Source organism: Lycium ferocissimum, chromosome 6, assembly GCF_029784015.1.
Source record: "Lycium ferocissimum isolate CSIRO_LF1 chromosome 6, AGI_CSIRO_Lferr_CH_V1, whole genome shotgun sequence".
NCBI classification, from domain to species: Eukaryota; Viridiplantae; Streptophyta; class Magnoliopsida; order Solanales; family Solanaceae; genus Lycium; species Lycium ferocissimum.
This window is the reverse complement of record NC_081347.1, coordinates 21283196-21310213: the sequence shown is the minus strand read 5'-3', so window position 1 is coordinate 21310213 and position 27018 is coordinate 21283196. Positions and strand designations below refer to the sequence as shown.

At 37.1% G+C, this 27018-nt stretch overlaps 1 pseudogene; it reads right to left on the bottom strand.

Moving 5' to 3' along the window:
- Positions 1-8219: 8219 nt before the first annotated feature.
- Positions 8220-21866, bottom strand: LOC132061205 (IQ domain-containing protein IQM2-like; annotated as a pseudogene).
- Positions 21867-27018: the final 5152 nt, after the last annotated feature.

Genomic DNA, 27018 nt, shown 5'->3' with positions numbered 1-27018 from the left:
AGTAACTTTTGCCGAATCTCTTATCCCGGGGGAAGTTGTTGACACCCTTTTTGTCCCTTTCCCCAAAATATTTATTTACGCTTCGTATTTTGGCATCGTAAAATAATTATTTATATTTTACTATAATTATCACTTTTTTTGTTATTATTTTTGTTCCCCCGCCATTATTATTATTATTATTAATTTTTTCGTTATTATTATCGTTGTTATTTTGTTATTACTAGTATTATCATAATTTGCATTATAATCATTTTAGCATTTTATCGCATTACGCATTATGCACACGCATCGCATTTATTTTCTCACAATTAAATAACCGTTTTTTTTTACGTTAACTTTTAAAATATTATTGTTTCGGATATTACAACGTCGTGTAATTTTATTTTTATATGAGTACTAAAAATTACTATTTTCATATTAATAATGTTTTACATATTTACCAATTGAAGGTCTTTTATTCAAATTTAGAAAGGCCCATTTTTTAAATTCATCCGACTAGCCCACATCTTAATTTATTTACTCAGCCCACATTCATTTAATCTACCCCAGCCCACTTTTTCAGCCCACTACATCCAATACCCGACCCGACCCGTTTTGTTCAAGATGAAAACCATTAGGTTTTCATCTCTTTTCATCCGCCGCCCCTGCCCTGTCCTCTCTCTCTTTCTTTCCCCTTTTTCTCTCTCCCCCGCCCCTATCGCCTCCCTCTCCATTTCCGGCTAAAAACCACTCACCCTTTAGCCATGAACAATTCGATTTTCCCTTTTCGCGTAAAGGTCATCTTTTGTGATCCCAACAGACCCGTCTATTTCACCTTTCCCTCATTGTCTTCTCCTTCAACGAAAACAGAACGCGCGCAGCCCTTTCGATTCCTCCGTGTTCGCATGGACATTTAGAGAAAGGAGAGTTAATGACTCGTCCTTTCCCCGCGATAACGACCTCGTATAAGTCGTCGTCTTCCACCTTTCGTCTGTTTGATCTGATTAGTTTTTAATGGGTTTTGGCCCTTTGCGAGTTCAAATCCGTCCCTTTACCAGTCCCTTTTCGTCTTTCAGGTACAAAGCTCTTAATGGTTTTTTTTTGTTTTCTTCCGAGGGGTTTCTGATCTTTGGCATCGAGTTTGTTGACCAAAAATCCCGCCCAATTTCCAATTTTTTTGAAACCCAGCCAAACCCTAGTTGATCCCTATAAATAATCGCTTGAGTCATTTGAAAAGGGGATCTGATTTGGGAGGTGGAAAGCCGCTTGAATTCTCAAGATATTAGGTTTTAGCCACATATATAAAAAAAGAAAAGAAAACCTAAGCAATTTATTTTATCAGCCTTGCAGTTCTGGGATCGGGTTGGAATATTACCTCATTTTGTTCTCTTTGGCTTCTGGGATTTGCCTTAAATCTGAACGTGTACGGGTTTGAATTTCGAAGTGTTTCGAGGTAGATCGGAGATTCGACGCCTCACTTCGCTGCACCCGAAGCAGGTAAACCTTCTTCTTTAGCATAATGCTTGTAATTTAATGTTTATGTTGTATGTTCGTATATTTGGTTGTGTTCGTTTAGGTTAGTCTACAATTAGTCTCAATAAGTCTGCTTTAGGTTTAGATATTTATTGTTAAGTCGTTGGTTGTTGATTACTGCATGGATTAATTGGGTTATTTGAGGTTAGTCTAATATGAGTATGCTTAATTAGTCTTTTAGCATATATATATATAAGTTCAGAACCCCCCCCCCCTGGAAATTGCTAAATGTTAACAATATTTGCCCAATCATGTCTAGTTTTAGTCGTTTGGTATTTGTTTAAGTAGTTGGTCGACCGGTTAATTTTTCATGATATCAGTTAGTGAACTCGTTTGAAATATGTGCTGGCCTGTAATACATTAGTACTGGTCGTAGCTGTTTAGTCTACATATGTGCTTGTTTGAGCATGTCTTGTAAGCCATTTTGGCCATTTATGTCCATTTGCACATCTTTCCTTTTTCCTTAAGTCTTGAAAGCATACCTTCAGTTTCAATCACTTTAAACTGATTATTGACCTTGAGTTGCATGAAAGTTTAAGCATCTTTTAAGAGTGCCATTTCAAATGGTTTAACTACTGATTATATTTTGCATGCTAGCAGTTTATAGAATGGTATGAAAGGAATCTGTTAAGAGTGTTGTTATCTTCTTAAGTTTAATATGGGATCCTTAGCTTAACATCAAAATTCTGTGGTTTGGTAGCACTTGAGTCTATATGTAAATCCGACTAAACTGAGTGCAAATCCTCAATCCTCATTCTCCCACGCTATTACCCGGACATTAAATGCTAAAGCAAACTATGCTATGTCACCACAAGAGAGGGCCCTATCAAATGATTTTCTTAAGTCTAAGTATATGTTTGGGTGAGTTTCTATTCTGTCCAGTTTTAAGGAGTTGCTTCGTCCCTAAGCCGAAACTGTGCTCTGAAGGCTCTGTTGGTTATCTCTTACTTTCGTTGTTTGTCTGTTAGTACCTTGGCTTTGTTTCATCCGGTCCACTGTATCGTCAAGTCCTTGCTATCCCTGTTTTGTTTCTTCATGGCTGTTGGTTTTGTTTAAGTCCTCTTTTGACCCTCTTTATTATTTTAATTCAACATGACTGGTATGAAGGCTCGAGTGTCATTATTTTTTCCTTTACTTAAAAACTCGCTATCACTAGGCAGTGTCTAAGCTTTCATATCGGGTATTGTCATTAGACGTATGACCGTTAGCTGGTTTGATTAATTCGTATTAGCAGATTCCGAATAAATTCCAGTTTGAAGTGAACAAATCTGCCATTTTGATTCTTTTAGTTTCCATCATCATCTAAAAAAAAAAAAGCTTAACCCAATGATAGTCGGTTTTGTCGTATGGTCGAGTATTCCTTGGTTTGCCTTTGTCGGAGTGTTGCCTTGTTTTTCTATGTTATAAGCGTATAGTGGCTGAACTATGTATATATAAGGTCTACTTAAGATATACATAGAATATGCACAATTAGTATAAGGTCTACTTAAGATATACATAGAATATGCACAATTAGTTGGTTTGGCTGAGTTTATGTTTCATACGTTTAGTATATTTGACTGATCGTATGCTAATCTTTTTTCTTTCATTTTTGCATGAACCTCGTATACGAGTCCGAGGGATTCGTCTTCCGCATCCGGTGTTGGGCCGAGGCCCCAACAAAAATTTTACTCCTCCTCCGTCCAGATCTGTTCACAGCCAAGGGAATAAAAAAAAAAGAGTCAAGTTCCTGGGCCAAAAGCCCAAATGATAAAAGCAACAGCAGCAGCCTTTTGTTTATGGGCTGAGCTCATTTATTTATATTTCTAGTGTCTCTCTTTCATTTTATTGCATTTAATTTGTGTGTTTTGACTAACACTTTATTTCATTTGTTCGCTTAGCTTAGTTGAATCATAGGAAGTTTAGTGGGACTTAGTCTTAAGAATGGGTAGTAAACTAACAATTAATTCCACAAACTTCATTCTTTTCATTTATCTCAAGACTAGTTATAACATTTAATATTTATTCTATTCATTTAGGATAATTAATTTGCAAACAGTGTAACTATATACTTTTGGTTAATGGAATCATATTTTTCAATACTTTAAGATTTCAAAATGCTATTAATATATAAATATGTATTCAAGAACTTTACAAACATTTTCTCTAAGATTTATCAAACTATACGACTACAACTAAATAAAGTTAAGAGGAAGAAACCCATTACCTTTTGCATTTTATTTAGATGTAAGTGTAGATAATATAATTCATCTCAAGTTTAAATTGGTTAGCCTTCTTTTTTTTACAAGCATCTAATTATGTGAAAATTATCATATTTTGCAAGTTTCAATAACTTTAAAGCCTTAACAGCATTCATAGCTTATTTTTAGATAGCACTTGAAGTTTTAAAATAGCATTTAAAGCCTTCTTACACGCAAATTATTATATTTTGCAAATCTTATTTTTAAATAACATTATTGTTTAAAGTTTAGCAATACTTATAGTTTATTTTAAATAGCATTTGAACTCTCTCTTTTATGCAAATTATCCTCCAAGTCTTGACTAAATATAGCATTTTTGTTTACACTTTTAAATCTTATTTCAAATAAGCATTACTATATTTTCCTCCAAACTTTGGTAATATTATAAACTATTTTATTAAATTTAAGAACTATATTTAGTCTTAATTAATTAACCTAAGTTTGGCCGGTAAACCGTAGTTAACGGATCCTAGAGGATGCCTAACCCCTTCCCTTTAGGATAATTAGAACCCTTACCTAGAATTAAAATTAAGCAGACCATTAACGGAGGTATAGTTAGATTTTACCTTAGTTAATAAATAGGTGTCCTAATTCACCGTAAAATTAATTAGGTGGCGACTCCTTAAAATAAGCAAAATAGGAATCTCCAATATGTTGTACCTAGTTTAACCCGTTTAAATGGGGTATAACATAGATTAGAACATAAACTTGGGGAGAGGGTATTTGAGAGCCTTAGGGTCTAGCATGGGGAAATAATGAATCCAAATAGGGGAAAATGAAATATAAAGTTTCACTTAAAATCTCGTCGACATACTTTCATGGCCACTTTGACGGACCGTCAAACATTCTGCGGTCTGTCAAATGGATCGTCAAATAGCCCAACAAGCCAGACCTCTCTGTGACCCTTTCATAGTGGAGGTTCCACCATTTGATGAGCCGTTAAATAGTTTGCAGTTCGTCAAATTGGGCGTCAAAATGCCCCTTCGATAAACTTGCTCTCTTTAATTCGTTTTAACATCTAATTCTTCTGATACTCACTAAGCATAAACTTAATCCTTCACATACATAACATGAGCATGCCTAGTGTCTTTTAGCCTCAAAGTTAATCCCCGTCCAAGACTAGAACGACTAACATACGACAAGTCTTAACATACAAAATTACGAGGTGTAACATCCTCCCCCCCTTAGAAACATTTGTCCTCGAATGTTCATACAAGTCATAAGTTATCAAAATTTTGGCAGAGTCTCCCCTGTAATTATACCAATCCAACCTGAACACAGCAACCTAATACAATGCCATACAGGGTCACATGCTAAAATATATAATATTATGGCCTCACACGACCAATTACAATAGCTATAAAATAAATCTAATAGCTGGGGGTGATAATGTCTCAAACTGAGCCTCTTGGAACAACGGAAACAAGTACGGGTATTTAGTCTTCATCTCCTCCTCAGCTTCCCAAGTCATTTCTTCAATATTACTATTTCTCCAGAGCACTTTAACATAAGCCACATCCTTAGTTCGCAATTGACGAACTGGCCTATCTAATATAGCCACTGGGGTTTCCTCGTATGATAACTACTCGGTCACCTGGATATCATCTACTGGTACAACTTTCGAGGGATCTCCGATGCACTTATGGAGCATGGATACATGGAATAATGGATGTACAGACTCCAGATCAGAATGTAGATCTAACTCATATGATACCTTACCCACTGTACGGATGATTCTATATGGCCCAATGTATCGAGAGCTTAACTTACCCTTTTTACCAAATCTACTCACTCCCTTCATAGGCGAAATATTCAGGAAGACCCAATCACCTACCTCAAACTCTAACTTACACCGCCGATTATTCGCATAGGATTTCTGTCGACTCTGTGCCGCTAGTAACCTTTCTTGAATCACTTTCACTTTGTCGACTGATTGCTGTATTAAGTATGGGCCTATTAGTTGATTCTGTCCAACATCAAGCCATCCTATGGGTGATCTACATCTCCGCCCATATAAAGCTTCATAAAAAGCCATCTGAATACTAAAATGGTAACTGTTATTATATGCAAACTCAATACGAGGCAAATGATCATCCCAGCTACCTTGGAAATCAATTGCATAAGCTCTAAGCATGTTCTCAAGTATCTGTATAGTATGCTCAGGCTGACCATCTGTCTGCGGATGAAATGCATTATTAAGACTTACCTGAGTCCCCAATCCGTTCTGAAGGGATCTTCAGAAGTTAGCTGTGAATTGCGCCCCTCTATAAAAAATAATGCTGTAGGAACCCCATGAAGTTGTACAATCTCTCTAAAGTAGAGCTTCGCATAATCTTCAGCTGAATAAGTAGTTGTTGACAGGTAGGAAGTGAGCTAACTTTGTAAGCCTATCAACTATGACCCATATTGAATCATACTTCCGCTGAGTACGTGGAAAACCTATAATGAAATCCATATTAATTATCTCCTATTTCTATGTCGGAATCTCAATGGCCTGCAATAAACCTCTAGGCTTCTAGTGCTCTATCTTAACTTGTTGACAATTCAGACACTGAGCGACAAACTCCGCTATTTCCTTCTTCATACCATCCCACCAATACACTTCCTTGTTATCATGATACATTTTTATTGTGCCCGGATGAATAGAATAGCGCGAACAGTGGGCTTCCTCCATAACTTGCCGATAAAGGCCTGCAACTCGATACCTGAGTACTCCATCCCCTAAAATCACGAAGGGCGTCTTTTCTTTCTGAGGAGCCATATCTCGATAATGAACTAAAATAGGGTCTTCGTACTGATGCTCCTTTATCTCAGCTACTAAAAATGACATCGCTGTATCCTGAACAATAACTCCTGTATCACCTAAGTCTATCAACCGAACTCCAAGGTTAGCTAACTGACGAACTTTACGGATAGCTAACTGACGAACTTCACGGACTATCTCTCTTTCCTCTTGCTGCAAATATGACAGGCTAACCATGGATTTACGACTAAGAGCATCAACTACTACATCGGCCTTCTCAGGATGGTACAGAATATCAACAAGGACAGACTGGAAATACCTCTAGGAACTCATTAACCACAAGGACAGACTGAAAGGTCGGTGACTCCCCTTGTACATCCTAAACTCGAACCAGATGATAAATATACCCTTTTCTGATCATCTTTCTTGCCTTAAAGTAGGAAATAAACCTACCCCTTGGCGAAGCAGCATTGCTCTTCCACTCTAGGACTGGTTCGTCTGGAAACTGAAATCGAACTACTTTCATTCTGCAATCAACATTAGTATAACAGGAAACCAACCAATCCATACCCATAATAACATCAAAATCAATCATGTCTAACTTAATCAAATCTACTAGGGTATGGCAATTACAAACTATCACTACACAACCTTGATATACTCGCCTAGCTATGACTGGATCACCAACTAGTGTAGACACCTCAAAAGGTTGGATCGACTCAGGATCTATCCTAATCTTGCTAGCAACAAATGGAGTAACATATGATAAGGTGGAACCTTAGTCAATCAGTGCATATACATCATAGGAGGAGACTGATAATATACCTGTGACAACATCAGAAGACGACTCACGATCCTGTCTACCAGTTAATACATAGATGTGGTTCTGAGGACCCCTCGAACTAGATGCTCCACCCTTCCTCTACCACATCCTACCGGTGTCTGAGAACCTTGCCCTGAGGGGCGTACAGATGAAGAAGAACCAGCTATGGACCCTGTGGGCTGAACTATACCCACACCATCTCTCAACGGACACTGCCGCATCATATGACTTGGCTGGCCACAAGCATAACAAGCATCTGATCCCAACCGGCACCGTCCAGCATGTAATTTACCACACTAGGCACAAAGGTGTTCTCATTTGGCCTGACTCCGATCTATGCCGACAACCCGAAGCTCTAGAACTCTGATCCGCTCTGGAATAAGAAGACCGATCAAACCTCTGACCCGAAAATCGCGGAGGTGCATTCGCTGCTAAATGAAATGAATACCGAGAATGCTGTTGTCTCTGCCCTCCTCTAAACTCACCAGCAATACCTAAAGATCTAGCCCTCTTACCATGGCCCCGATTATGCCCACGCTCTGTCCTCTGTTGACGCTTACGATCCTTCAAGTTCTGTGCATATGCCTGTATACAAGAAATATCCATTCCTGGTTGTAACGCAGTTGTCATGCACTCATCAATCAGATGTGGCCCTAGACCGACCACGAAACGGTAAACTCGATCTTCCATCTCAGCCACCATGGCTGGGGATATCTAGCCAATAAATCAAAGTGTACGATGTACTCTCAAACACTCATACACCCTGCTGAATATGTAAAAACCTATCTGCTCGAGCCCGCCGAATCTTTGGCGGTAAGTAATGACGAATAAAGGCATCTGAAAACTCTTACCACACGGCTGGAGGGGCATCCTCTCCCCTAGATAGCTCCCACGTCTGATACTACTGCACTGCAATATCACGGAGCCTATAAGAAGCCAACTTCACTGGCTCAACCTCATCAGCGGGCATGACCCTCAAGGTCCTCTGTATACTGTCAATGAAATTCTGAGGGTCCATATTCTGCATCAACACGGAGAATTCTGAGGGATCTAAACCAAGAAAATTCTTAACCCTCACACTAACAGCTCGGTCTGCCTGATCAACACCAACTCCCTGACGCTGAGCCTGAGCGGCTACCAATCCAGTCAATAACTATATAGCATCCCGCATATCTTAGCCCGGTGCATCTGGCTGAGGAACTGGAGGCACTGGGGCAGGTGCTGGAGGAGGGGTATGCGAAGTTTGAGATGAGGACTCACTTTGAAACTCGCCCTGGTAGTCCACTGAAAATGGCTAGTAGCCTCACCAGTCACGCTCTTGCCCTTCAGGGCAGCTGTAGCTTTCTTTGGAGGCACTGCTGAAATCAGAACAAGTCATTAGAAAATGATTCCTTATCACACGACTCTATCGCACGATCTAAGATAAAAAGAATGACAACATCCTAAATGTCCTGCAGCATCCTGTTTATAAGTGTGGTGCACAACACACCCATAAACAAGACTCTACTAGACACGGTTTGTAGACAATCCTAGGACGGAACCGCTCTGATACAACTTCTGTTACGACCCAACCGATGAGTCATGATGATTGCCTGACCCCTACTGATCAAACACCCCTATACTCGTACCTGGGTATCACTGAACAATAGGGTGGCCCATATATGACTTATAACTGAACTATACCGACTCTGGTAAGTACAATACCATGAACTCTGCATCAATATCTCACAGCCACCTATATATATATATATATATATATAACTGAAAATAACTGTGCGAGCCGACTAGGCTTCCAAATATGCTGTACAACAAAATAAAAGCCGGCAAGGCTATAACACATCTCAATTATACACAACTGTCTATAGACTTTTACTGGAATACAAGGTTGTAGAAAGGATGGGACAGGGCCCCGTCATACCCGTATATACATATATACACACATATCAAAAATGGCATACCAAAAATAGGACGGCTCCGGATCGAGTGGAGCGCACCCCTTGGCGAGTGGAAGTTCGGAGGCTGGACCACTGTCTGTCTACCTGAACCTAGGGGCATGAACGCAGCCTCCCGAACAATTGGGGAGTCAGTACGAATAATGTCTCTTGAGTATGTAAGGCATAAGAGTAACATAAACATAAGAATCATGAAAGAAATCTGTAACTCAAGAGTCAACCCGACTAACTGAATACATATGTATGTCTGAATATACGAGTATCTGTATAACTCTGTATAACTGAAAGTGCTTCTGAGGGCGTATGATATGAATGCTCTCTATGAAAATCATGTATATATAGGTCATAGTGTTGAGGAATGTACAGCCCGATCCATATCTCATATCCCATCAGCCTCTCTGCGGCCATCATCAATATCATCATCATTGTGCACCAGCTGATCAGGTAGTAATGCGTATATAACGCCTATCCCTTTCCCACATACCCCATATACATATAATATACGCGTATATAACACCTTCTGGTCATGTGCATATGTATAAATAAATGCAATGCATACATAAAATGAATACATAGAACTTTCGGAGTGACATAAGGTCGTACTACCTCCGATAGACATCTTTTGAGCTAACATTATCAAATATACAAAATTTCAAGACCCATGAACAGAAGAAACAATCATAACAACGGGTACAGGATCATAAAAAACTGTAGTACTCCTAGTGCTTCTAAGAGTATAGTAAGATGGAAGCTCGTTTACTCGTTTGTTCATTCATATCATAAGATCATACTGAAATGAAAGAAAGGATAGCCTCAACATACATTTATGTCTCCTTAATCACTTAACGTTCTCTTTTCAAGTTTGAAAAATCTACATTCAAGAGGATTCATACTAAGGTTAAGTCTTGAAAACACTCTTAAGTTCAAACTAGCGTAATTAATGAGTTAACGAAATTTGGGCAGCACTTCCCCCTATTTTATCGACTTTCTCTATATCATAAAACAACTCCCAATCACAATGACATTATCAACAATACCATAATTAAGAGACTTCATTCAACGCCCAAAACTCCTTTTCATAATCGACACATAACAACAATTTCAACACAACTCTAAATACACTTGTATACAACACTTCCTCATCATCATTATTACCCTTCATAATAGGGTTATACTTAAAAAATTCCAACAATTACTACTCAAGTTAATTTACTACTCCAAATATCATCCAATCCATATTTGAACTTCCTCTTTCACTTTCTTTCCTCAATCAAGTTGTTCACAACCAAGTATTCTCAATAACATGAAATAGATATGAAAACTAACCTTTTATCACCTAAGGACAAGCCTGGGATCAAATTATTCCACTAGAGTGAAATCTCCAACTTTAACACCAAAGGAATTCTTGAGCTCTACAAACCATAGTAAGTTTTCTAGCACTTGAATCTCTTGATCCTCTTGGGTTTGGTATAGATTAGCACATAAACTTGGGGAGAGGGTTTTGGAGAGCCTTAGGGTCTGAAATGGGGAAATAATGAATCCAAATGGGGGAAAATGAAATATAGAGTTTCACTTAAAATCCCGCCGACATACTTTGATGGCAGCTTTGACGGACCGTTAAACATTCTGTGGTCCGTCAAATGGACCGTCAAATAGTCCAACAAACCAGACCTCTCTATGACCCTTTCACAGTGGAGGTTCCACCATTTGACGGGCCATTAAATATTCTGCGGTCCGACAAATTAGGCGTCAAAATGCCCCTTCGATAAACTTGCTCTCTTCAATTTGTTTTAACCTCTAATCCTTCTGATACTCACTAAGCATAAACTTAAGCCTTCACATATATAACATGAGCATGCTTAGTGTCTTTTATCCTCAAAGGTAATCCCTGTCCAAGACTAGAACGACTAACATACGACAAGTCTTAACATACAAAATTACGAGGTGTAACATAGTTGAGGTAAAAAAAGGCCAGTATGAGGATCCCATATTAGTTCATTATAGGGATACACTTCCTCAGAAGAAAAAGTCATCCTTTGATATTTCTGTAGATGGAGTTTTCAGATGTCGAGACAGATTATGTATTCCTGATATTGCAGGATTACGTCACCAGATTTTGGAGGAATCCTATTGTTTCTGTTATTCTATTCATCCAGGAGCAACGAAAATGTATCATGATCTTAAATCCATATATTGGCGGGACGGAATGAGGAAAGATATAGCGGAGTTCATAGCCCAATGTCCAAATTGTCAGCAAGTAAAGATTGAGCGTCAGAAGCCTGGGGATTGTTGCAAGCTATGAAAATTCTGAATTGGAAATGGGAAGTGATTAATATGGATTTCATTACAGGCTTGCTCCATTCTCAATGTAAGTATGATTCTATATGGGTAATTGTGGATAGACTTACAAAGTTAGCTCATTTTCTACCAGTCAAAACTACATACGCAGCTGAAAATTATGCAAAGCTTTATATCAAAAAGATAGTACGACTCCATGGTGTTCCAGTATTGATTATTTCTGATAGAGGGGCATAGTTTACAGCTAATTTTTGAAAGTTCTTCCAAGAAGTTTTAGGGACTCAGGTGAGTCTTAGCGCAACATTTCATCCACAGACCGATGGACAAGCTGAGCGCACTATTCACACTCTCGAGGATATGCTACGAGCATGTGTGTTAGATTTTAGAGGTAGCTGGGATGATCACTTGCCGCTCATTGAGTTTGCATATAACAATAGTTACCATTCTAGCATCCAGATGGCCCCGTATAAGGCTCTATATGGGGGCAAGTGTAGATCACCAATTGGATGGTTTGAAGTGGGAGAAACTAAGTTAATGGGGCAAGACTTGATCCATCAAGCCATGAAAAAGGTCAAGCTTATTCAGGATCGATTATTGGCAGCTCAGAGTCGTTAGAAATCTTATGCAAATAATCACCGGCGAGACTTAGAGTTCCAAGTTAATGATTAGGTATTGTTGAAGGTGTCGCCTATGAAAGGTGTGATGAGATTTGGTAGGAAGGGCAAGGTTAGTCCCCGATATATTGGGCCTTACAAAATTGTACCCAAGGTAGGCCAAGTAGCTTATGAGTTAAATCTACCTTCGGATTTGGAGTCAGTCCACCTGTTTTCATGTATCAATGCTTCACAAGTGCATTAGAGATCCTTCCAGAATTGTACCTGTGGATGATATTCAAGTCACCAAGTAATTATCTTACGAAGAGTTTTCCATTGCGATTCTAGATAGACAAGTTCGAAAATTAAGAACCAAAGATGTAGCTTCAATTAAAGTTCTATAGAGAAACAACAATAGGGAAGATATGACTTGGGAGGCTGAGGAAGATATGAAGTCCAGGTATCCACATTTGTTTCCAATCTCAGAGGAGGTTCAGATAGAGCCACCATTGCCTCTAGGTACGTAATGATTTCTTTTTATAATTTCTTGGTCGTGTGTGGCCATTATTGTTGTTGTGTTGTAGCCTTTTGAGGCGTTGTATATTTTGGGTTGTTGTGATAGGATGGTAGTGGCACACTTACAGGGGAAACTCTGGCAAAATTTTTATAGAATCCCTAAGAGTCTAACATTCGAGGATGAATGTTCTTGGGGGGGGGGGGGAGGGATGTTACACCTTGGAAATTTCGTGTCATTTGCACTATGAGTAAAATAATGTAAGATCAAAGTGGACATGAGGCCCTTATAAGATTAAAGAGGGTATCTAACAATTCTAAGTATTCACCTTGAGGTTTCAGAATCATAAGAAGCGGCGGAAGTAAGATTGTTGAAAGATTGGAAATTGAGTCATGTTTTGGGAAGATTTCGGATCATTTGAGTTATACATTTCTTATAATTACCTTTAAGGGGAGCTATAGGTTCTCTTAGATGTTTAATGAGGTTTTATACAAGTTCCAAGAAGGTTCTATAAGGATTGGAGGTCAAACGAATCGAAAAGAACGCATTTTTGCGAAACCGGGGAAGAATGAGCAATATGCGGCCGCATATTCAGTATCTTTGAGCCGCATATTGGCAGAAAACTCACCCAAATTTCTGACCTCACTACCCAACCTCCTCCTTATGGAGAGGAGGGGAGATGCGGCCGCATATCCATTATGCTGAGTCGCATCTCCACCGCAAATTGATTGGGGGGGGGGGGGGGGGGGTGACTTTGGCACCTTTTTAAATCCCAAAAGATCCCATTTTCATACCAACCTCCCACACTTAATTCCCCACACTTATAGGGAGTTCTTGAAGGTTCCATAATATTCCAAACCTTTCCATACCATCAAGAGAGAAGATCAAACATCAAAACCTCAAGATAAATCCATGGAAGATTTTGTTCTCTCCAAAGTTGTGATAAACTTGGTCTTGGAGGGAGTTGAGTAAGGTGAAGGTATTCTATTATAAGGTATGTTCTTTCTATTACTTATATGATTTAGTTGATGTAAAGGTTAGTCACTCTTAGAAAGGAAAAAAATTAAAATAGAGAAGCCATAAAGTGTTGAGGTAAAGTTGATGACTATGAGATGAACTTGAAAGGGGATTTTGGATAATTTTGAGACTAAATTGAATATAACTACTTGATTATGGTATTGTGGACATTATTATTATTATTGTTTGGGAGTTTTTTTGTAAGTTGGTGGAAGTCAATAAAATAGGGGAAGTGCTGCCCAAATTTCACTAGCTTGCTAATTACTCTAGTTTAAACTTAAGAGTGCTTTCAAGACTTAACCTTAGTATGAATCCTCTTAAATGTAGATTTTGAGAGATTTGGAGGAGAACGTTAAGTAGTTAAGAAGATATAAAGGTATGTTAAGGCTAACCCTTTCTTTCTAAAGGCATGATTTCCTTATTGTGAATCCATCTAAGATATCCATAATGTTCTATTCCTAGAAAACGCTAGAAGCTCATGACTTTCAAGATTCGTAAGATATTATTGATAAAAGTTCTTCATAATGATGATGGTGATTCCATAATAGAAATCGGAGGTTTACCGACCTTATGCCACTTCGATAGAGTTGTAATGCTTCCTTTGGATTCTCATGTATGCCATATATGTATATATAGCTATTTCCTGACACTGAGCTTATATGACCGGGTATGATATCTATTGTGTGTAACGCTGCATTTAGGTATGGATAGCATCGAGCCTTGTTATGGTCGGGTATAGACAATACCGAGCTTATGTAGCCGGGTATGGGTGACACCGAGCTTATGTAGCCGGGTATGGTATCATTATATGTATATGTATGAAATGTTTTCTTTAGAGAAAGGTTAAGTATGTGTGACAGTCGTCTTAAGAGGTATTATGAAGTATAAATTGTTCTCTTATTCTTATGTTATCTTCATGCTTTCATCATGTTGCTATTCATGCCTTACATACTCATTACATTATTCGTACTGACGTCCTTTTGTTTGTTTGTGGATTTGCGTTCATGCCTGGTACAAGACGGAGAGACAAACGGACCACAGGGCAACTTCATCAGTGATTGCATAGAGGTGCTCCATCTGATCCGGAGCTGTAGTTAGTTAGTACCATTCTTTTGGGTACATACTTGGGCATGGCGGGGTCCCGTCCTGTCTTTATGATATTATATACTCCATGTAGAGGCTCGTAGACAGATGTACATAGCTAGATATCCCATAACCTTACCGGTTCATATTTTGTATATCATTTTTGATAGCCTTGTCGGCCTGTATATATGGGCATAGTTAATGATGTTTATATAGATGCGCCTATGTTTGATGGAACTTGTGCCTTTTCGGTTCGAGTTAATTATGAGTTAGCCATGTGGCTCACCTAGTTATGATTATGAGAATACGTTAAGAGGTGCTCGGTAGGTTAGCTCCGGGTGCTCGTCATGGCCCTCCGATTGGGTCGTGACACCTGACCATGGTATAGTTATACTGTCCTTAGAGGCTTGTAGACAAGTCTTATGCATAGTGTGTCGATGTGATAGCCTTGCCGGCTTGTATATGTCTGTTTGGGTACTGTTGGATTTTTACGGTCATAGCAGCATCGTCGACTTGCTCAGTTATGTATACATGTTTTGGTTTTGTGTGCCCGGTTCAGACGAGATAGCCAGTGTTTATATATATATATATATATATATATATATATATATATATATATATATATATATATATATATATATAAGTTGTGACCTTCTTTGGCTTGTTGGTATTGTCTGCGTGTAGGTAGGCCCTATGGGCCTACGTTGAGGGCTACTCCTCGAGAGTTACATATTTAGAGCGGTTCGTTCGGGCCTAGTATGGCATCTAGTGCCGGTCACGCCTCTCCAGATTTGGGGTGTGACACTCAAGCATCCAATTCGAGGTCCAGCTCCAGTACTCCATTTACAAGACAGTTGCTTTCCCAATTGAAATGACTTCAATCCCTTGTGTGAATTTATCCTCTGGATTAGATATTCTTGTGGAATCGCATCTTCTTTACTCTCTTGTTCAGAAGCAAATAAGTCTTCTGCTGATTCATATCCATCTGTTGGCGATTCTACTAGGGATGAGTTGTATATGGATTTAACAGCTGCAATTTCGTTCCTCAACTTCTCTAGAAATCGCATTTGTTGGGAATTTTTAGATTAGTCAATTTATCACTGAAGCTGTGAGATGTAATTGAGTTGGTAAGTGGTGTAGCAGCAACAGTTGCTTGTTCTTTCAACCCATTTTTCTCTGAAGTTGAGTCTTCTAAATCATTCTCTCCTGTCTCTAGATCATCCTTTTGAGCTATGTCATCATCAGAAGCATTACCTCTAAGGTATACACCCCTCTTCTTTCCAATAGAATCTTCTTCGTCATAGATAGATGTATTACCTCTAAGCTGCATGACTTGATACTAATCAGCATTGTAATTTACAATGTTACAGCAATTCATGACTCAACCGTGTAGTGCAATTCTGTACCTTTACATCATTTAGGTCCACATCGTTCTCACTGAGAAACGAAATGAGGTCTTGAAGGTTTTTTGGAGTAGGTCGATAATGTCCAGTGTGAGGCCAAACAGCCTGCTTGAAAATAGGCAAAACTAGAAAAGAATTAGCATCCAGAGGATGTTCATCGGTAAGCTGCTAATTCGGATTTGAAAGAAAAATTTCTAGTGACTCAAAATTATAACTACACCTTCAAAACTCCTTGTTCCACAACAATCCTGTCAGCAGCTAAAGTGGAGGCCCTGGCTAAGAAGTTGGAATGCTGAAATGTTCCTTTCTTTTTCTTCCCGACATATTAACTTTTAGAGGTGCCGAGGACAAATATCCATTTAGAACCGTTTGGTTCACCAGTGGTGCCAAGGAGCTTCCCAGTTTCTTTGTTGAAGAGCTTCCCATCGTCCACGACGACTTTGTAAGCTTTTTTCCATTTATTTTTCCAGGAAAAGAAACCAATCATGGTAAGTAAAAGTTAAAAATATCAAATATGCTAGAAATTTATTTATGGAAGACCGATAATAGGACTTAAGACATACCGGACCAAGGTACTTGATGCATTGCTGCTGAAGCTTCCATGGGGGCATTTGTCAACAAGATTTCTTTACCTTCTTTAATATCCAACCTGCTTCAGAGAAAAATGATTAGCAAATGAGAAGAATTATGTGTTGTATGATCATAAATGGTTGTGTAAATTTATCAAGATAATTACCAGTAGAAGAAGGGGCCTTTATGTTGAGAATGCAACCGCTGAACATAATAGAACTGTACAAGATTCACAAAGCAGGTGTAGTTCATATAAGAGTAAGCAATGAAGCGTTACTTTATTAAATAATATACCCAAAGCAAATTAAGTTCTTGTGCTTTCGTGGCATTGTTAAGAATGCCAACGACATATTTGAAATCAGTCTCTTCCTGTGTGACATGTCCAAAAAATTGAAATTTCCTAACAAGGTTAGAGTAATGAGTGTGCAGTAGATTGTCTGGTTGAGGAGCTTTACATGGTAAGTTTTCAGTTGAGATATGGCATTCTTTTCTACTTATGCTGAGTAGTTGTTAGTCTAAATATAGCCCTTCATGAGATCAAATGTTGATTAAGATAATTGGCTTCTATGAGTCCATTTTGCTTTAATGGATTGATCTCAGTTTATGTTCTTTTACGTGTTCTGGAATTTGACGTAGCAGACGACAAACCACTTTACTCCCTGAGAAACGGGGCCCTTTTAACTCCTTATGAGCTTGTGTACACAGTGTATGTGTTTGCCAATTCAATATTTTCTCAATAATCGAGAAATCCCTAAGGGTTAGTGGCGCACGGATCGGAACTCGATGGATAATGGGCCCTCATGTCTTTCCTTCGCCACTTAAATTCTTAGCTTTTGTTTGTGGCAAGTTTGAACCCGTGACGTGCGACTAGCCCACAAATTACTTGCACTCTTACCACTACACCGAAGCCCCGGAGACGAATTGTTTGCCAATTTATCCTTAATGTGGATTATGTGAGTTACTTTAAAGGTGGATTGGTATTAGATTTCTGATGTTTTAATCTGCTTCTCAGTTCTAATCATAAATTACTGTGATACATTTAGAGGCTGCTTGAAGAAGGAAAAAGGGAGACTGGGAAAGAAGAAAGATAATTTAAATCCTAAATCTGTGTTCATAATAGATAACTTCAAAAATTCTCAACTCATGCCTATTTAGAAAGAAGATATTAAAGTTGACTGTATCTTATCATTTACAGGAATATGTGACTTTGTAATTAAACATTGATCTGTCAGATGCTTACGATGCATTTAGTCGGCTGCGAGTCTAGATGGTTGTAAATGGGGACCATCTCAAACTAAACATGTGATGTCCTTCAAACCTGTTGTCACTTTTTGCTGTTAAAGTTATGTGCTCTTGATTCCAAATATATACCAATTAGCTTCATTCAGAAGCAGCAGAGGAGTACGTAAATGCTACCGTCTGAGTGGTTGTGCTTTATATGTTAGTATCATGATCCTGCTGATGTTATTAATTTTGTAGAATAATTATGCTCACATTGGTTCATAAGAAGATAGTTTTATTGTCTTGGTTGATTAACTGTGGTTTATATGTTGATTGGCTTTCTTGTTGAAATTGATTACTATTGTTACTTTCTACTGTTTAGCTAGTCTTGTTTTAGGTGGGCATGAAGTTACATCATTGCTGTTGAAATTGATTAATATTGTTACATTCTAGGCTTCTAATTGAAGTTGGGGAAGGTGTATACTGCTTGCTTCTATTCATGTTGGTTTTAATGGTTCTTTTAATACACGTGTATGTACAAGAGCAATAAAAAAAAAAAAAAAAGGGCAGCCCGGTGTACAAAGTATCCCGCATTAGCAGGATCCGGGGAAGGGCTGCAACCCTAAGGGGTTTGATGTACAACGCTCCCCTTCGCGTATGCACAAGAACAACTAGTCTATGTCTGATATTTCTCTCTATACGTGGGATTGTCAAATGTCTCCCATTCGTGACAATAGTTGAATATTTACAGACCCCACATTCATGAATAAATATTATGATTTGGATGCCCTTGTAGACACTGAAATTTTACCCGATTTAGGTCGGGCCTCTACAAAACAAGCCCAATATCCATTAGGGTTTCAGGAAGTGCTACTCTACTTAATCACTGGCTACTTTGTATAAAGGAGCGATATTCCTTAAAAATACATTTGAGATCCCATAAACTCATGGATATTCAAGAAGAAGTCAATATGTGGCCGGATATTTCTTGACAACCAAATACTTCAAGAAGATCCACAATATCCTTTCATGGAGATCAAATACATCCCGAAAGTCACGTATCCAAATTCAAATCATAAATACGTTCGAGAAATAAGCTACTAACGGCCCTCGAATTACGGAGAAATATTAGGAGAGAAAAACCAAGGGAGTAAACAGATCTTGTACCCACAATATTCATCAATAAAATCTCTGTCTCGACATATTTTGTTTGTGGTTGTAATTTATTTCCGCATATTAAAATCTGTTGCAAACAAATTGGCACGCCCAGTGGGACCAGTTCTGCTCTTCATCTCTTTTCCCACAAATTATATCCGCAAAATCTGGATCCAATTGTCATGACGGCTGCAGGGAAGATCAACAACATTTAAAAAAGAAAAATACCTATGATGCTGCATCCGATGAACGTGTATCATGCTCGGTTGCTATTCACTCCTACAAGGGATCGTACTTAGTGTTCAATTTGAAGTCAAATACACTTTGATGATCAGTTCGATTGAGAAGTCCTGAAGGGAACATAATCATAAAACAATTGGTGCCTTAAATTATCCATATTTCCTTTGATAAGCCAAGTTGAAGGACTGATTTACATTGGATATTGTTATTCAGTGTATAACTTTGCTATATCCAAATATTCATCAAAGGAACTACCACAAAGTAAAGAAGGAAAACAAGGCTGACTTTGGATTGGAGTCATTGACCATTTGACTTAACGGTTCAGATAAAATTCCTTCATGATTATTTAAACTACACTTTGGAAAAGAAGTGTACATAAATGGCGTCTCAAAAGCAACACAATGAAAAAATGTTGCCGTCGTGGATACTTCGAGCTTCGTCTTTGAGTTTCGGCAAGCCACACCTCGACAAGCTTTGAAGTAGGGGGCATTTGTAGACACTGAAATTTTACCCGATTTAGGTCGGGCCTCTACAAAACAAGCCCAATATCCATTAGGGTTTCTAGGAGGCTACTCTACCCTAATCCCTAGCTCACGCCTATATAAAGGAGGCAGATTCCCTTAAAAATACATCTCAGAGATCCCATAAACTCATGAGTATTCAAGAAGAAGTCAATATGTGTCCGGATATTTCTTGACAACCAAATACTTCAAGAAGATCCACAATATCCTTTCATGGAGATCAAATACATCCTAAGAAAGTCCACATATCCAAATTCAAATCATCATACGTTCGAGAAATAAGCTACTAACGGCCCTCGAATTACGGAGAAATATTAGGAGAGAAGAATCAAGGGAGTAAACAGATCTTGTACCCACAATATTCATCAATAAAATCTCTGTTTCAACATATTTTGTTTGTGGTTGTAATTTATTTCCGCATATTAAAATCTGTTGCAAACAGTCCTCACTGAACTAGCTGACTTACCTCACTAGCTAAGCTGGTGGAATAGGCTGATCTGAAAATTTTCTTCTTTGATTGCCAAATCTGTTTTCTTTTTTCCTGTTTGACTCTTAACTCAAACTTCTCATTTTATCAGTAGCTGCTAGAGTATAGCGGATTGTTTTCTTATTGTGTTTATGATTATTATGTCATGTGTAAAGACAGCAGCAGTTTTTGCTCATATGTTCAACTATAGGTCATCAGGTATGCGAATCCCTTTTGGTTCTCTTTTTTTACAGTACAAAGATGTCTCACTGTTGTATGCAAATCCCTTTTGGTACCTCTTTGTTTACTGTACTAAATTATTGTTTTGGTCCTGCTGCATACAAGACTTGAAGTAAATTCATAGTTTTCTTTTTCATCTTCTATCATATTATAATGTCAAAAAAAATCTTCTATCATGTTATAGAGAATGTGTTGGTACATTTTGTTTTCATCAGGTAGAGGTGGACCTATAAGTGGATATTTTCACAGCTGAAACACTTGCAAGATAATTTGTGTGTATTAAAGTTTAACGTGCAACTAGGTTGTTTCCAAATATTTAACCTATTTAGAAGCGAACAAGGTGGCGGCACAAAATGGTTATACCAAAAGTTTGTACCAAAAAAAGGGCAATTTACCAAAGTGACCCATTACTTGTCAAATAACGTGTGTATTGCTTCTGTGTATTTCCACTTACCACTAAAATATCCCGGTTCAATCTTTCCACCCCTATTCTCTATTCATGCTTTCAGAAAAGGAGCTCTGTAAAATGGAAGGTCCCATATGCAATTTTCAGTGAACCTTAAGCCACTCTAGGTATGCTTGCTTGCTAAAATTTCGCTCTTCTGTTGTTGGTAGTTTTTTGCATTCAAATATTTCTTATATGTATGTGTAGGTGTCAAAACATCATTGAACAACAAAGTAAAATCAACCAAATACACCTAATTGGACCTATAAAGTGGACAAAAACTCGAGAATGAGAAAGCGGCGAGAAAAAAAATAAAGTTCCAGGTCTTATTGAAAGATGAAGAGGTAATTTCTTTATCTTTTATCTATTATCTACGCGATCAATTTTCTTAAATATATATAAATTAAGTTCCAGAATTTTCTTTCGCAAATGAGGAGGTAATTTCCTTCATCTTTTATTTACACAATAATTTTTTTTCATGACATATCCATTGTTTCTTCCACATAATATGCTTATAATTTATCGGAACACAAATCAAAGAACTCGTGTTTGGTGATGACATTGCATATTACCATGAAAAATTTGAAGTGTTTAAGACATCTGATCTCAGTTGCAAGAGTTAAAGAATCACCACTTATGTATGGAAGGCCAATACACAAACTTTATTGGATACTTGACAAGGAAACTATAGTTGAAACCTGTTGAACCAGGTGATCAGGAGAGGCACTGTTACCACCACCAACCAAGCTTAATGTCACACCATTTGAACAAATTGTTCGTATTGGTCTAATTTCAGAGACAGAGTTTGGAGATTTCTTTTCATTATACATTTGGAGTGTCCTCTACTTTTATAAAGTACATTTCAAATTTTTAAACATAAACAGTACTAAAAAATAAAAGCTATTACTATTTACAGATATATAGTAAGAGTAGTCGTCAGTTGCGATCCTCCAAAATTTGCAGGTTGCCATTCCAACAAGTGCCAGGAGATTAGAGTTATGGAAAACCGGCAAGTATTCTTAAAAACATTTTACTTACATCAACTTGACATTCAATCCTAATATATTTATTTATTATATTATATTATTTTATTCTAGAATTCTAGGAATAACCAGTTTGTTGTGACTTTTTGCTCAAGTTGAGGGAGCCATGCTAATGAAACAAATTAAAGAGAAAGAGTATCCTGTTATTGTCGCAAGGAGTATGGGAACATCTCATTATCTTGGTATAAGTGCACCCAAATTCTTTCCTCTTTCATTTAATCTAAGAACAAACAGTACTAACTTTTTAAAGTGAATTTTTGTAACATGTGCAGGTTTATTACTCCAAGCTAAATTCAACACGTACAACAATACAGATAAATCCTCCTTATCCCCAAGCATCAGAGTTGATAAATTGGTATGTAGATGAAATGATTATTCACGAAAATTACTTTACAGGCATGCAAGATATTGAACATTGCTTTCTATTTTGATGATAGGGTCAAAAACAAACTACGATATGCTTACCAGTTATGCATCAGGCGACCTCTCCACACCCTCTGTTTTGCTCATGGTGGTTACTTCTTGCGAAACAATTATTCCTATTGCAGAAATTGAATAGGCTACCATAAGCCCACTATATATCTAAACATATATGCTGTTGTTGGTATAACAAAATAAACATGATGTAATTCACATATGTTAACAGATGCAAATCCTTCACATCTAGGCAGAAATGTCCTTGCCAAATGACTTGCAACATTTTTACGTGCTTGAATGCTCAAAAAGATTCCGCGAGCTCGACAGGAAAGGCCCTTCCATTGCACAAAGTGCAAAAGATATACAACATTAGTTTTCTCGTATTAATGTTTCACCCACTCAGAAACTTCATCAGTTTAACAAATTATAGCGTACATATGCCTGCAAATATATACGCATTTATATGTTAAAATAATTTTTCTTAGAGATGCCAGCTTCAAATTGATCTGATGGAAGTGAGTTAACAACTGCTACAGTTTCTGGTCTTCTTGCCGCAAAGATGCTCCCAATGACAGCTGAAGAAACTTATGAAACAACTTCTGTCAAGGTATTTATTCAACCAATTTTACATTTTATCTTCTAAAAATATCAATACCAGTCGATGTGCATATATAATTCATAATTATTATTTTTAGTACTTTGTAAAACAAATGTTACCTAGGTAAACCCTTCAGCAACAACACCAAGACTGGGGGCTAATTAAATAGGGATAAAAAAGAAAAAGATGGGGAATTTGAACTTTGTGGGATGACTTTAACTGTTCCGCGGAAGAAGTGATCTGCTGGATAAGGTTTCTACCAGGACCTGCAAATATTCTTTCATCTTAGTAGCATTGTTTTTTTGCCAAAAATCATAAGTGGATCTGTCCTCTGCACGCCTGACATTAAGTTCGTACCTTCCTATTTCAAAAAGCATCTACTATAGAAAAGGCTAAAAAGTTGGCTTTATAGCATTTGAATCTTTTATGCGCCTCGAAGTAAATCTCCTTACTGTTACATGTTGACTTGGCATTAATGTGCTCACTACTTAAGACCCTTGCTTTGGCTTTTTGTGTTTCCAATCATCAAAGAAGCACATGATTGTTTGCATAGCCAGCTGTGTATGTTGCAATTTTGTTAAGTTCGCCATATGTAGTGCATGTAGATCTCTGATTATATTTGTCAACTAACCAGCTTACCCTGTACACCTTTGGTATATTCTTACGATGAATCTCTCTCATTAATATATTTATCTTTTTTTTATTTTATTTTATATGGAACTGCTTTTTGGTTCTTAAATTAATAGTAAGAGTATCGTGTTTTCTACTTTTATTTGCTACAAGCGTCATTTTTTGCGCTTAATTATCAAATTTGTCGTCCTTTCTTTTTCATATGCTTCCTCTGAAATTTTTCACCGCATCGTTTTTAGAAGTCTTATTATAGAATGGGAACAAGTTCATCTTTAAATTGTAAACTAAAGCCCCAATCCTTCAACTTTAATTCTCTACACATGGAAACTTTCTTATGGCAGTTGCTTTCTCTGCACTACCTAAGGAACTTTAACATTAGTAGGATGCTGGTTGATTTGAACTTCAGTTCATCCTTCTATTCATACTTCAATTCGTAACTCTTTTGTCACTGTTATACCACTTCAGTTTCCTCAATGGAGAAGAAAGACTAACAATGCTTTACCAATTGCAATACACACTGCTATTAAAATAGTTTGGCATGAAATTAAAATTTAATATCTTAAATTTGCTGCATGCCTAAAAGTTTACTTTAAAGAATCTAATTTCAAGAAGATTCAGGTTAGGTAGTTACAAAAGTAGTGAGATTGTAAGCTCATTTACAAGTTATTTCCATGAGGATAGATGTTCTAATTAAGTGTTACTGAATCATTTGGTGGCAGAATGTTTAGTGTGTGCATCTTACACGATGGTAGTCATGTTTGTGTAGTTCAGGGCAAGGCATCAAACAGAGGTACTTCTGATGAGTTGAATCACAAACCAATTACTCACTAATGTATAATTTTTCGAGCTCCGCTGAATATCAATCTTTAAATTTATTGCTATTTACTTGCCTTTCGCAAGTATTCATCCTAAACTTCTCCATGTGATGTGGTTTCTGGAATGGTAAAAATTTGCCTACTAAGCTGATGGCTGCAGCTCCTGCTCAGAATGGTAACAAATTGGCTACTAAGTTGATCACTACAGCTCCTGCTCATAGGAAATGGCGAATTCAAATGTGTTTATGATGATAGTTTGGGTGCTATGCCTAATTAAGATACTTGTGTCTTTTGCACATTTTGTAGATAAAAGAATCCTGTTATATATGCATAATGATTGATATACTTAAAAAGTGTTTTTGTGATTGTTATCTATTTCGCACATGTATATGGAAATGTCATGTTCTGCCGTGTTAGTACCAAGGCCTTTGGCTTAAGTGTAGCCGGTGTTTTAAAAGGCGCGGGCGTAAGGCGAGGAGTTTTACATATGTCTCGCCTAGGCGTAAGCCCCGAGGCACGGGACGTAAGCCCCATGGGTACTTAATTTTTAATATTTTCTAAATTAATAAAATAAAAATATAAGTTAAAAATATATTAAAATTATATAAATCAAAAAGAATTAGTATAAAAATGTATATATTTATTATTAACATGCTAACATATGCATGAACTATTAAAAAAAATCTTGAAAAAGTGAATGTAAAGATGCATTACACAATAACATGACTATGATGAAACATAATTAGAGTTGACAAAACGATATTCTGTCCTAATAATTCAAAGATAAAATTGACAATAATATAAAGTTATTATTTTAAAACCTAAAACTAGATACAATTATTATTTTAAAACCTAAAACTAGATACAAATTAATACTCATTATAATACAAATAGTTAGAGTAGAGTCTTCAAAACATTATCTAAACTAGAGTGATATCAAAAGAAATTCTAAAACTAAAAACTATCTTAAAAAAGATAAATTGAAGAATGCTAAGAAAATCTTGAAGAAAATAAAGCATAAAGAAGGAAAATGCAAACATGGAAGATAGTAAGAATTGGAGGACAAAACTATTTGCTTTGTAATTTACTTTGCAGACAAAGGTGTAAAGTGTATATGTTATTCCGTAAACAACAATGAGAAAAGCTTATGAAATTAGGATAAATGATTAGAAAACACTTTGACTTTTTGAGATATTTAGTTTGAGAATTTACTATGAGTTAATTACTGGATATTTAACTTTTTTTTAAAAAAAAAATATTAAGCAATTTTGGCTCAAATTTATAAAAGTTCCTGGGGCTTACGCCTAGGCGAACGCTCCGAAGGTTGGGGCTTAAGCCCCAAGATACTTACGCCTCGCATGTACGCCTCGGTGTGTTGCCCCGGGGCTCGCCCCAAAAACGCCTTTTAAAACACTGTGTAGCTAACTGCTTTAGCTGTACTACCTAAAAATAACTGAAAAAGACTACGTCAAAACCAGCACGGGCCATTGCCTGTCTAGTATTAATATAAATCTATAACATGTTAGAACTTAAAATATTATTCTGACTACTATATTTTGTATTTGTTGAGTTTTACTAATTTTGAGGAATATAATATTTCTTAAAAGCTTCTTCTTCATTTTCCGGAAGTTGGTAATAAACCAATTCTTGGTGATGAGCCGTGGATAAAACTTACTAGACTCAATGGTTGCTCCTTATTGTTTCAAAGTTCCCTGCATCCTTTTGCCCATGATACCTCCATTGCAAATCATTTCCTCTTCCTTCTATTTCAGTCCCATGTTTGCGTACTATTTGTTGGAAATAATACCTGTAACAGTGACAATATTGAACAAGAGGACAGAAAGTACTTATTGAATAAATTGCTCTACGTCAGTAAACCAATGAAGGAGAGAACATATGTTTCTGTGTATTGTATTAACTCATATGGGCGAGACCTCTCTTGTTATAGCACATTTACTAGCCCACTAGAGGGCTTCTTCTTATAAGGTGAAAAGGAGAGTTTTCCATTTGATGAGGGACCCTTTGTATTTCATTATAAAGGATAATAGAAAAGTTAGTGAAAAGGGGGCCCACAAGGAATTTATGAGGACACATTATCAATAAAGGAAAGGAATGCTCCAATTGGAATACATAATTCCAACACAATTTCCCCCTATATTGTATGTTAAAATTTTCTTTATTTATCTTAACAGGCCACAATAACAATTGGTGAGTGACCAGCTTGAAAGCATAACTATATGGAGTTGGTGTGAATGAAAAATAAGAAAAAGTACCTTTTGGATTACACCAAATAGACAATTTTTGCATTGCAACTCTCCATCTCACTCTTTTATTGTTTATAAATTCAGAAGCCTTGCTTCATACTGGAACACTGAAAATAATTTTTCCTTCTAAATTCCTTAAGTACACACAAGTAAAGTGTACGCTCGTCATCAAATTTTATTTTACGTTGAGAATTTGTTTAATTATCTTATTTTCT